Source organism: Ambystoma mexicanum, chromosome 10 (genome assembly GCF_040938575.1).
Source record: "Ambystoma mexicanum isolate Mex_15411 chromosome 10, UKY_AmexF1_1, whole genome shotgun sequence".
In the NCBI taxonomy this organism is placed as follows: Eukaryota; Metazoa; Chordata; class Amphibia; order Caudata; family Ambystomatidae; genus Ambystoma; species Ambystoma mexicanum.
Window position 1 is genome coordinate 971,695,466 of NC_090932.1, and position 12,950 is coordinate 971,708,415.

Genomic DNA, 12,950 nt, shown 5'->3' on the forward strand with positions numbered 1-12,950 from the left:
AAAGGCCATTTGGTATGCAACAACATGGTATGAGGTTGTCCCTTTAATTTAGTGTGTTCCACTTTAAGCTTGGCTCCCAGGAGTCTCCTGTTGTGATGTGTTTATTGATTTAGAGGTGGAGATGTTTTTGGGGCATAGTTTAGTGTCAGCCAGTTTGTGGACATAATAAAGGATCTAGTTAAAATATTCTTTGCTACTCACATAAAAAGTAGAACAGGAAAATGGCAAGTTAATTGATTGTGTGTATCAACATTTGAGTCGGTAGTGATTTTGATAGTGATTATTAGTAGGATGTTGTGTGATAGGCATAGTGTGAACATTTGTAATAGATATGGCTAGGTGGAAGGCTGTTTGGTGAGTGTCGCCTTAGCCAAGATCGTTTGTGTAGTTATGTTGTTTTTTGTTTTTTTGATTGTGCATTAAACTAATGACCAAGACTCTCGATATTCACAATCACAATGCACAAAGAATAAGTCCTCCACTTTTGGAATCTGGCGCATAGCATTCTCAAGGCCTCTGGGATTTTCATTTCCATAAGCATTCTGAAGCACACAAAAATGTGCTCCTGGAAGGAGATATTTACATTGTTTTTATTGCGAACGTGTACTTATTATTGTTTTGCATGATTGTACTAAGTGTAGATGAGTAAACTATGTTTTTTTTAACAAACACCAGTAATGTTTCCTACCCTACGAACAAAGTTAATTTGTCCAACCAACACTATAGCATTGCACATTTTACTTATTTTGAATTGTTTGCCTTTACTGTGGCTGTGTTTTGTGTTGATATGATATTTGTAAATGACACCGATAGGATACGTTTATAAATGTATGTCTAGTGGATTGGACCCTTTGGGTGGTAAACTATTGGTCAGTGTGGATAGTGCTTTGTTTCTCTGTTTAACCAGAGGTTTGATTTCTCATAATGGTTAAAGATGATATTTCTGTAAATACATATATGTTAAATAATAAAAAATCTATAGTCATTTATTTGATTTTACTTTTTTCTTCCCTGGTGGTTAGGTCTGTGAATGTGAATTCCTCTAATGGTTGTGCGTGATTTGAAGTTGTGCCATATGAATGTTTGGCTAGCCTGTGGAATGTTTAGAGAATATTATGTTCCTTTATTGTCAAAACTGAAAAATAAATATTAGTATGTGTGCACATTTGTGTTAGAGCTTGTTAGAGGGGTATTTAAGAAAATCTCTCAGCGCCTTGGACACTTGGATTAATTGCTGCCCGTCACTCTTTGTGAATACCAGGAAGTATTACCCCCTCCTTCATACAGAAATATTAAGAATATTGGTACTCTTCAAGTTGCACCAGGACAAACACTATGAGATTGATTGAGCAAAGAATTTTTTTTCGTTTAACCTGCACATTTATTAACATATTCACGTGATGTTCTGCATAATAACAAACGTGTATCCTTTGGTTGAATATGTCCTTAGGTTAAGACGTGTTTTGGCCTTGAGCCTTTTTCAAAACCAGATAATAGTTAAATAATTCTTGGTACATTGATAATGTGTGAATATTGGACAGAAAATTAGGGGTTGCCAAAAGGTAGGATTCGAAGGAGGACAGAAAACAAATTACATATTTCATTAATCATTTGGTAATTCCTTAGATAATACCTCATCAGATTAATCAATCTTTCATTTATATTGTATAATTTATGTCTTACTCTATTCACTTTACTTGCATATCACACAAACTTGATGAATTTTTAGAACATTCCCAATTGTGGGTTAATTCCCTGTTTCTACAATGAAAACAATGTCATTATGATTTCAATAAAGTTCCCTACCGACTAATCATAATATTCTCTTCAATTCAAGATTTTTACCCACTCCCATGCATTAAGTTCCACTCCTTAGTTAATTAGTTAATTGAATCAATATTATTTCTGCCTTCTGGGTAACTTGGCCCAACTTTCGCGATAAATTCATAAGTCACACCCCCTCCTGTTTCTACAGGTTGCGAGGTATAGTTCATCAATATGCCCCAAATTATTGGGCTGGTTGATGCACATCACAAGTTATCCAACATCAATTCATAGTTCAATTATACATGTCTTAAACATATAAAAATGTTCATTCAAGGGTCTTAGGCTCCTCCCCCATCTACTTTAAGAACCCGTGATTTCGATCATTACTCCTTGCACATTAAGCATAGCATGAATAGGCTCAACACTCCATCAATCAGTAAAGCCCATAATGGACATCAACAAAGTTATATTCACCTGCCTTGAATCCTGGAGTTGGATCTCCTTGAGGTCCCATCCTGTGTCTAGTGCTGCGGTCGCCATTTTGGGCATCTTTAAATACATGCATGTGGGAAGCACCACGTCCACCACATTACTCGCTGTTTAACCTACCTTCAACTCTTTAGGTGTCCTGAGATGTAGGAGGGTGTGTTGTAACATTGTGTTGTAGGACCATGTGTCGTAAGAACGCATGTCATAGGAGCATGTGGTAAGAGAGTGTCATAGGAGCAGTTGTCATAGAAGCTCATGTCGTAGGAGTCTGGGTCATAGGAGCTTGTGTACTAAGAGCTTGTTGTAAGAATGTGTGCCATAAAAGTGGGTGTTGTATGAGCATGTGTCATAGGAGTGTATGGTAAGAGGATGTGTTATAGGAGCACTTGTTGTTCAATTCACATAAAATCCAAAGCCTCTTAGTACAGTTTGTGTACACTGATTCCATCTGAAAGCTGACATTCAAGTTAGCCCTGACCTTTATGTGAGTTTTCAAAAGATGCAATGGAATAATTTATGAACTGTGAAACTCATAAATTCTCAGCACAGTGTGTACATTAATTCTGGGCATGTGCTACATACATATATAGAGCATGTCTAAGAGCATGTACCATAGGATTGTGTGTCACAGGAGAGAATGTCATAGCAGTTTATGCCGTAGGAGCATTTGTTGTTGAAGTGCGTGTTGTAACAGTGTGTTTTTGTTGTAGGACTATGTGGCGTAGGAGTGCATGTCGTAGAAGTGTGTAGTAAGAGGGTGTGATAGGAGCTTATGTCATAGGAGCACATTTCATAGCATAAGTGGTAGGAGCATGAGTTGTAGGAGCATGTGCTGTTGGAGAATGTGGTAAGAAGATGTGTTGTAGGAGCTCATGTTATAGGAGTGCATGTCGCAGGAGCACTTGTCGTAGGAGCATTTTTTCGTAGGTGGACATATAGATGCACATGTTGTGGGTTCACTTGTCATAGGAGCATGTCTCATAAGAGGGTGTCATAGGAGGGTGTGTCATAGGAGTGTGTAATGTAGTAACGATTGTTGTAAGACCACATGTCATAGGAGCGTGTTTCGTAAGAGTGCTTGCTGTAGGAGTGCATGTCCCGAGTGCATGTCCCAGGAGTGTGGGTTTTAACAGCTTGTTGTAGGACATTTGTCATAGGAGCGCATGTCACATTGGTGTGTAGTAAGAGAGCGTCGTAGGAGCACATGTTGTAGGAGCACCTGTCACAGTATATGTCATAGAAGCATGCATCATAGGAGTGTGTGTACTAAGAGCTTGTCATAAGAGTATCTGGTTTAAGAGTGTGTGTTATAGGAGCATGTGTCGTAGGAGTGTGTGCATTTTTTGAGCAAATGTTACAGTAACACTTGTCATAGGGGCACTTTTCATGAGAGCACTTCTCATAGGAGCTTTTGTTGTACGTGGACATGTAGATACACATGTTGTGTGTGCACTTTTCATAGGGGCATGTCTCATAAGAGGGTGTTATAGGAGGGGGTGTCTAGGAGTGTGTAATGTAGTAACGCTTGTTGTAGGACCACTTGTTGTAGGACCGCATTTCGTAGGAGTGCATGCTGTATGAGCACATGTCATACTAGTGTGCGTTGTAACAGTATGTTGTAGGACATTTGTCGGAGGAGCACATGTCACAGAGGTGTGTAATAAGAGGGTGTAATAGGAGCACCTGTCGTGGGCGCAATTGTCGTAGTATGTCATTGGAGCGTGCATCATAGGAGCTTGTGTACTAAGAGCTTTTCATAAGAGTGTCTGTCTAAAGAGTGTGTGTCGTAAGAGTGTGTGTTATAGGAGCATGTGTCGTAGGAGTGTGTGGTTAGAGTGTGCATTTTAGGAGCAAATGTTGCAGTAACACTTGTCATAGGGGCACTTTTCATAGGAGCTTTTGTTGTAGGTGGACATGTAAATGCACATGTTGTACTTGCACTTGTCTTAGGGGCATGTCTCATAAGAGGGTGTTATAGGAGGGGTTGTCTAGGAGTTTGTAATGTAGTAACACTCGTTGAGGACCACTTGTCATCGGACTGCATTTTGTAGGAGTTCGTGCTGTATGAGCACATGTCATAGGAGTGTATGCGTTGGAAGTGCGCTGTAACAGTTTTTGTAGGACATTTGTCATAGTAGTGCATGTCACAGAAGTGTGTTATAAGAAGGTGTCATAGGAGCACCTGTCATAGGCGCAATTTTCATAGTATGTCATTGGAGCGTTCATCATATGAGCTTGCATCATAGGAGCTTGTCATAAGAGTGTGTGTGGTAAGAGTGTGTGTTAAAGGAGCATGTGTCATAGGAGTGCGTGGTAACAGCGTGCGTTTTAGGAGCAAGTGTTGCAGGAGCATCTTTCATGGGAGTACTTGTCATAGTAGCATTTGTTGTAGGAGAGTTTGGATAGGTGCACTCGTCATAGATGCACTTGTCATAGGAGCATGTCTTATAAAAGTGTGTCATAGGAGTGTGTGTCCTAGGAGTGTGTGTCCTAGGAGTGTGTGTCCTAGGAGCATGTGGTAAAAGTGTGTGATGTAGGAGCATGTTTCGTAGGACTGCTTTTTGTAGGACCACATGAAGCAGTGCGTGTCAAAGGAGGGTATCATAGGAGGTTGTGTTGCAGGAAGACATGACATAGATGCACAAGTCACAGAAGCATGTCTCGTGAGAGTGTCATAGAAGCGTGTGTAATTGGACCTTGTCTTGTAGGCATTTGTGTTGTCGGAGCTCATGTAATAGGAGCTTGTGTTCTAGGAGCTCCTGTCATAGAATTGCATGTCATAGGAGCGCATATCGTATGTGCACATGTCATGGTGCGCTTGTCGTTGGCACATGTCTTGTAAAGGTGTGTCGTAGGAGCCTATGTCCTAAGAGCATATTTTGTAGGAGTTTGTGTCATAGGAATGCTTATTGTAGGTTGTAGGACCACCTGTTGTAGGAGCGTGTGTCATTGGAAGGTGTCACATGAGCACATGACGTAGGAGTACATGTCATAGGAGCATGTGTCACAGGCGCATGTCTCATGACAGAGTGTCAAAGGAGTGTGTGTCATAGGAGGGTGTATCATAGCAGCTTGTGGCATAGGAGCTCACTTTGTAAGAACAAGTGTCATAGGAGTGCATGTCATAGGATCATGCATAGAAAGAGAGTGTGTTGTAACAGTGTAATAGTGTGTTAAATACAGGCACTCAGCACGTTATCACATCTTGGACAACTCTGGAATAAGTCTCAGTATAAATATTTTAGCTCCTAAGAAAGGAAGCACTGGGCAGGACTGAAATTATTATCGCTGTGCATGTGCATGCGGGGGTACACAATATGATGAGAAATAATGGAGCATGTCATAGAGACCTCAGTGTACCATTATTGAGAGTTATAAAAGATACCTAGCACCCATGCATTGTTAACCGTTGTTTGTAAATTCAATACTGTATGTATTGTATTAATGAATTGTATATGTTGTTCAGTAGTGAAACGTTTGATATATTGAATGTTAATGGAAACAAATGTATTAATCAATATGCACTTTATTTGCAATTTACTAATGGAATAAAAGATGAATTAATTTAGACCGTCTCAGTTATCCATTCAAAGCAGAACTCTGAAAAATACTGGACAAGCCACTAAAAACGTCAAGTAGGCCTTTTCAAGAACAAATACTATACCTAATACAGTACCTAATCAAATCGTTGAAGAATATTTACAGTCATTTTTACTATTAGATTTTGTTTCACAAGATTCACAAGATTGTCCAAACACTTCACTAGTATGGTTTTCCATTGATATCCCTGCCAGTGTATCGGATTACAGGGACTCCTTGAGTAGGACACTGAAGGAGGACATTGTAGCATATATTTTAGGAGCATGGGCCATTGGAACTGGTGTACTAAGAACTTGTCGTAAGAGTGTCGTCAGAGCATGTGGCATAGGAGTGTATGGTAAGAGGGTGTGTTGTAGGAGTGCCTGTTGCAGGAGGGCATGACACAGAAGCACTTGTCATAACAGTGTTTGTCGTAGGTGCAGCTGTTGTATGAGCACTTGTAGGAGCACAGCTCATAGGAGTGCATGTCGTAGGAGGGTGTGTTGTAGGAGGATATGTCATAGGAGCACGTGTCAGTATGTCTCATTGTAGTGTGTCATAGAAGCATGTGCCATAGAAGTGTGTTTCGTAGAAGCATATGTCATACGATTACATGTCGTCGGACTGCATGGCATAGGTGCACTTGACATAGGAGCATGTCTCATAGGAGCGTGTATCATTCTAGAGTGTGTCCTAGGACTGCTTTTTGTAGGACCATGTGACCTAGGAGGTTGTGTCATAGGAGGGTGACATAGGCACTCGTGTTTTAAGAGCACATGTCATAGGAGCACATATCAAAGAAGAATGTCATGTGAGAGCGAGTCATAGCATCATCTGTCATAGGGGCATGTTTTGTAAGAGCTTGTGTCATAGGGGTGCATGTTTTAGGAGTGCATGTCATAAGAACGTGTGTTGTAGGAGCATGTGTCACAGGAGCATGTCTCATTGGAGTTTGTCAAAGAAGCATGTGCCATAGGAGCTTGTTTTGTAGGAGCTCATGTTGCAGGATTACATGTTATAGGAGTGCATGTCATAGTTGCTCTTATCACAGGAGCATGTCTCATAGGAGCGTGTATCATTCTAGAGTGTGTCGTAGGACTGCTTTTTGTAGGACCATGTGACCTAGGAGGTTGTGTCATAGGAGGGTGACATATGCACTCGTGTTTTAAGAGCACATGCCATAGGAGCACATATCTAAGGAGAATGTCATGTGAGAGTGAGTCACAGCAGCATCTGTCACAGGGGCATGTTTTGTAAGAGCTTGTGTCATAGGAGTGCATGTTGTAGGAGTGCATGTCATAAGAACGTGTGTTGTAGGAGCATTTGTCGCAGGAGCATGTCTCATTGGAATGTGTCAAAGAAGCATGTGCCATAGAAGTGTGTTTTGTAGGAGCTCATGTCACAGGATTACATGTTATAGGAGTGCATGTCATAGTTGCTCTTGTCATAGGAGCATGTCTCATAGGAACGTGTGTTGTAGTAGTGTGTGTCCTAGGACCACTTGTCGTAGGACCATCTGCCGTAGGGTGGTGTCATAGGTGTATGCATCTTTGGAGCACATATCACAGGAGCATGTCATGTGAGAGTGAGTCATAGGAGTCTGTCATAGGAGCATATTTTGTAAGAGCATGTGTCATAGGAGTGCATGTCGTAAGAGAATGTGTTGTAGGAGCACATGTCGTTGGAGCGCATGTTGTAGGAGCATACATAGTAAGAGTGTGTGTTGTGACAGTGGCGGTCATTACAACCCTGGTGCTAAGTGCACCAACTTTACCACCATGGTGTAAACTATGTTTACACCATGGTGGATGGCGGATTTACCGCCCCATTCCAAGGTGAGTGGGGCGGTAAATCCCCATTTCCCATTTTCCCTTCCCCATTCCCATTTTTGCCCCATTGGGCATAATGGGAGTGGGGAAGGCGCTAATTTCGCCGCCGTAAATTACGGCGGCGTAATTAGCACCATGGCGGGTTAGCGCCATGGACTTTAACGCCTGCCAAAAGCAGGCGTTAAAGTGGGAATCGGGCGTTAAGGGTTAACGCCGTCGTTAACCCTTAACACCGGGGTTGTAATGACCTCCAGTGTGTTGTAGGACCAAATGTAGTAGGAGCCCATGTTGTAGGAATGTGTGGTAAGATGGTGTTGTAGGTGTACATATCATAGGAGAACATATTACACCATGTTTTATGGGAGTGGGTTGTAGGACCTGGTGTACTCAGAGTGTGTCATAAGAGTGTGTGTCATAGGAGAATGTGTTATAGGAGCACATGTTGTAGGAGTGTGTGGTAAGATGGTGTGTTGCAGGAGCATGTGTTGTAGGAGTGCATATTGCAGGAACACTTGTGGTAGGAGCATTTGTCATAGGTGCACATGTTGTAGGTTCACTTGCCATAGGATGATGTCTCTCAGTGCATATGGTGTAAGAGCATGTGTCGTAGGAGTGTTTGTTGTAGAACTATGTGTAGTATGAGTAGGAAAAAGGGTTGTCAAAACTTTGTTAAAGAGACATTATTGTTAAATTGCTTTAATAAAAACCTCAATTCTATGAAAAAACGTAGTTAAAGGAAAGTTATGGTTGTCTAAGAAGTGCATGGCGGTGATGCAAGTTATGGTTGGATAGCTTATCTTGACTGCCATATTTCTTTGGTTTTTAGATTTTGCCCTGCAACCATAAAGTTCCTTTAATGTTTTTTCATTGAATTGCCCGGCTTTCATTAAAGTAATGTAACCATAACGTTCTTTTGACAACATTTTTTCATTGAATTCTGAAGTTTTTATTGGATCAATTTAGCAATAATATCCCTTTAACAATGTTTTTTCACTAACTTACACAGCCTGCTTTAGCAGCCCTGTAGTTATGGTTAAGTTGCTCAACTCATAGAAAGAGCACCTTTTGGGTGGCTTATTACTTTGCCCCCTTAGATGAATCCTCACCAAACTTTGCAAATAAAGTATATGGCCCCCTCAGAAGGATTTTCTGAAGTTTGGTGCGGTTTCATCCAGGAGGGGCAAATTTATAGGGGGGGGTCCCAAAATGCATGGAAATCCTCATAGATGCAATCGAAAAAAAATGTTGCTTGTGCAAACAGCCCAAACTGCTGGGCGACTGTTAATTGGCGCTAGGAGCAATGGCATGCTTTTGCAAATTTGGTGTAAATCCAGTAGTTTTTAAAAGAATTGCCAAAAAGTAGGTAAAAAGAAATTTGTGACACCTGGGTCCAGGGTGCAGACTCATTTCATGATTCCACGGACATCATGCCAGATCCAGATTGATCTAAAAACATGAGCTGCATCATATTTTTGGGAACGGTCACCATGTTGGATCCGCGGACAGCCGCTGGTGTCCGCGCATAGCGCAGTAGAAAAAGTGTTGGTGGGCAAAAGAAGGGCTGGAAAGGGTGGGGGAGTGGAATAAAGTTGCTATGGAGCTGTTTTTATAGGTGAAAATAGCGCTTACACATTGCACCAAGTCCGCAGACATAACAGGTGACCGCGAACAGTGCAGTGAGAAAAAAGTATGCAAAACACATTTGGGATTATTTGGTGGCCAAAAGAGGGTTTGGAAAGGGTGGAGAGTGGAATAGAGTTGACATTGAGATGTTTTTATAGGTGAAAAAAAGTAGGCAGGTGCCGCTGAGTCCGCAGCCACTTTTACTGGCCGTGGACATCATTTGGATTGTAGGGGGTTCAGGGCGAGTCTTGTTATTTGAAGGTGTGTTGTACATACCTATGTGGGTTAATTCTATTGTGGTGGTTGTGGCCAGTGGCCAGATTCCTGGAGACATGGCCATAGCTCATGCAACCAAGAATCTGGCCACTGGCAACACATGGGGCCTCATTAGGAGTGTGCTGGTCCAGTAATGATGGTGCAGGTAAGCCTACCGACACCGTTGTTACGGGACCGGCACACTCTGAGTCTGCGGGTGGCTGCTGTCCCGCCCATCAGGTTTGACCTGACGGGCAGGACGGCAGCCACGCACAGACTTTCACGAAAGCACTGGCACCATTAACGGTACCAGTACCTCCCTCATCCCCATTCCCATTGAGTCCTATGGGACTCAATAGGACTCAATGGGAATGGGGATTAACGATTTTCCGGCGCCTGACTTCCAGGAACACCAGAGTCGTAATCCCCTAGTGTTTCCGGCAAGCCAGGCGTCATAAATCATTGCAAATCCAGCGGCAACCCCTGCCGGCAGCACCAGCTGGGTTACCTCCGGTCTTGTAATGAGGCCCATAGTATAGTAATATGTGTATAGTAATTATAGATACTGTAGACAGAGTATATAGTATTTGCAATATGGTGGAATGATATAACTGAAGTGTGTATGGTATTTCTGATTGTAGTAAACTTGAGGACGGTGCTTATGGAATATGTATTTGTTCATTTGGGAAGATAACAAAAAGGATAATACTTTGTATGGTTACGTTGTTGCATACAGTAATACAGCTGTAATGTCTGGTTCTTTGTGAAAAAAAAACTGTATAAATTGTTAAGGAGGATAGTTTAAAAGGTTTAATTGCATACCATTTTATATACACATTTACTTTTTTGACCCTCATAAGCAGCACATTCTATGTGTTTGGAACAGTATTAGTGTGTGGTACACTGTTGTTGTATTGACATGAAATAATCATTGGGTCATTGTGAAAAAATCCATAGAGGATAAAAAATATATTATTATACTTATGTCAATGTAAGTGTCATAGCATTTTTTTGTTTGTTTGAAGTGTGATGTAATTAAGGAAATGTTTAAAGTAGTTAGATACCCGTTGGCGTATATTCTAACTATATTGGACTTTACACGAGGTTTAACAGTAAGAATCACTTTGATGGTTTATTTGAAGTGTATTGCAATGAAGGGTATTTTAGAAGTAGTTAGATACCTGTTGGCTTATTCTAACTGTTTGGGGTTTTAAAAGTATTGTTGTAGTATTTTAGATGTAGTTAGATACCAGCTGGAATATTCTAACTATTTATTGTAGTATAGTGCAGTGAGTAAATTTGGGGTGAAGGAATATTAAGTAGGCATTTGTTGGATTTGGTGGTAACGTTGGTGAATTGTAATTATATTGGATTTTACAAGAAGTATTGCAGTAACAAGAACTGTGATGGCATATTTGAAGTGTATTGCAATTAAGGGAATTTTTGACGTAGTTAGATACCTGTTTGTCGTATTCTAACTATCTTGGCTTTTAAAAATACTATTGTAGTATTATGGATGTAGTTACATATCCGTTGGCATATGCAAACTGTTTATTGAGCTACAGTTTAGTGACTACATTTGGTTTGAAGGAATATTAAGTAGGCATTTGCTGGTAACCTATGTTTTGGAGTAACAGAGGTGTTGTTACATACAAACCAACAACTTCTTTTTTTGACATATGCAGAATGGTGGCCTGAAGTGGTTATAGCACCAGTCTGGTAGATTATGCCCACTGTTGTGAATGTTTTCTTGACAAGAGATAATTGGCAGTCTGTGAAGTTAGTAAGTCTGCAGATATTTTTGGTACCATCTGCACTATACCTTAGAAGCCTTAGTATCACATATTGGCTATGCAAGTGTATTTGTATGTTGGAACAATTGTTTGAATTACATAAAGTGCATAATATGCTATGATTTGAATTCTGCAGAAGCTGGGGAAATGGAATGGATTCAGAGTTTGGTATGGATACAAACACACATCATTCATTAGGTATGTGCTCTTGTAAAACATGGTTGCAAAGTGCATGCATGTTTCCATGTATATGACATCTAGAAGATTTGATTTATAGAGATGTTTTGGTCTCTAGAACTTGTAGTAAGAAGATTCAGAATTCCTGTGGCTCTTCTTCTATGTTTATGGTGAATGTAGCCATTCCTGCACAGTAGTCCAATTATACCCTTCTACTTGAGAAGCTGTAGCTGTTGTCGGGATTTTTTGTGGCATTTCTTTGAAGGATGAGCAATTGCAAACACCACTGTTCTTAGCCGTTTAAGTAAATGTTGTGAACAATTGGTGACACTTGGTAGAGAAGATTGATTTCTAAATTTGCATAGCAATTTACTCCAGTTGCGTTGCTGAATTTAAATCGACCAGAGAGTTGTGCCTTTGTTCCCTTTGACGGGCCTGCAGTTGTTTTTTGAGAAGAGACATTTGTCTCTTTCTATTCTGATGGATGTGGAGTTGAATTTAGATTAGACAGTTTTGTGGTTGTATTATTTGATGGAGCAGCAGTTGTTTGTTTCTTTAGCAGTATGGTTGGGAGATCTGTTATAGGTTCTGTTTGTATTATTTTTCTTTTCAAAGGTTTTCTTTTTTGAGGTACAGAGTACAAATCTAGATGGGGTGTACAGTGGACTTAGCCTGTTGTATTGTAAGATGCAAGGAATGTCACCATTGACTTTGCATCAAAGTAAACTAGGAAAATACCATTCAAAAGTGCTATGTAAATCATACCTTCTTTAAAGACTGTGCTGCCAATGTTAATCTATGTGTAATCTAGGGTCAGACCTTGCAGTTTTTTAACCTTCTTCTAATTTTTTTAACTTCTGCAAGGTTGTCAAAGTGGATGTTGATAAACTGAATGTTGTTGTCATTTGGATTTGTTTGCAAGCCAACAACTGTACCAATTGCTCCATTGACTAAACCTTGTTCTACGTCACGGTTACATTTTAGAATTACTCTGCAGTTCAGACAAAGAGTTAATACTCTTTCTAATCCTGATGTGTTGCAGATACATTTTATAAGCTATTTAAATATGCTGTTGCTTGTTGACACATAGGATGTGTCATGCTGTGCACTTCTAGTTTGCCTGTGGAGCTGATATGCAGTATGGGTTGCATTTCTTTTTTCAACATTGTATCATTAAATTGACTACAGCTTGCAAGGGTTGGTTGTTCCATGACATCAGGAGCAGATGTGTTTTGACCATGTAACCCATGGATTAGTCTAGTATTTAAGATGGATTTTGCATCTTTATTAAGCAGACCAGTTCTAATGCTTTTTAAAATGTTAACATAGGTAAGATCTGCCGACTGACGCATGTTTTGAGTTAGTTCTCTGTAGAGAAAATGGTGCCAGAGATTTACATTTCCAGTGCTGCCAAGTGTATTACGGCAGTGTTTTTGTT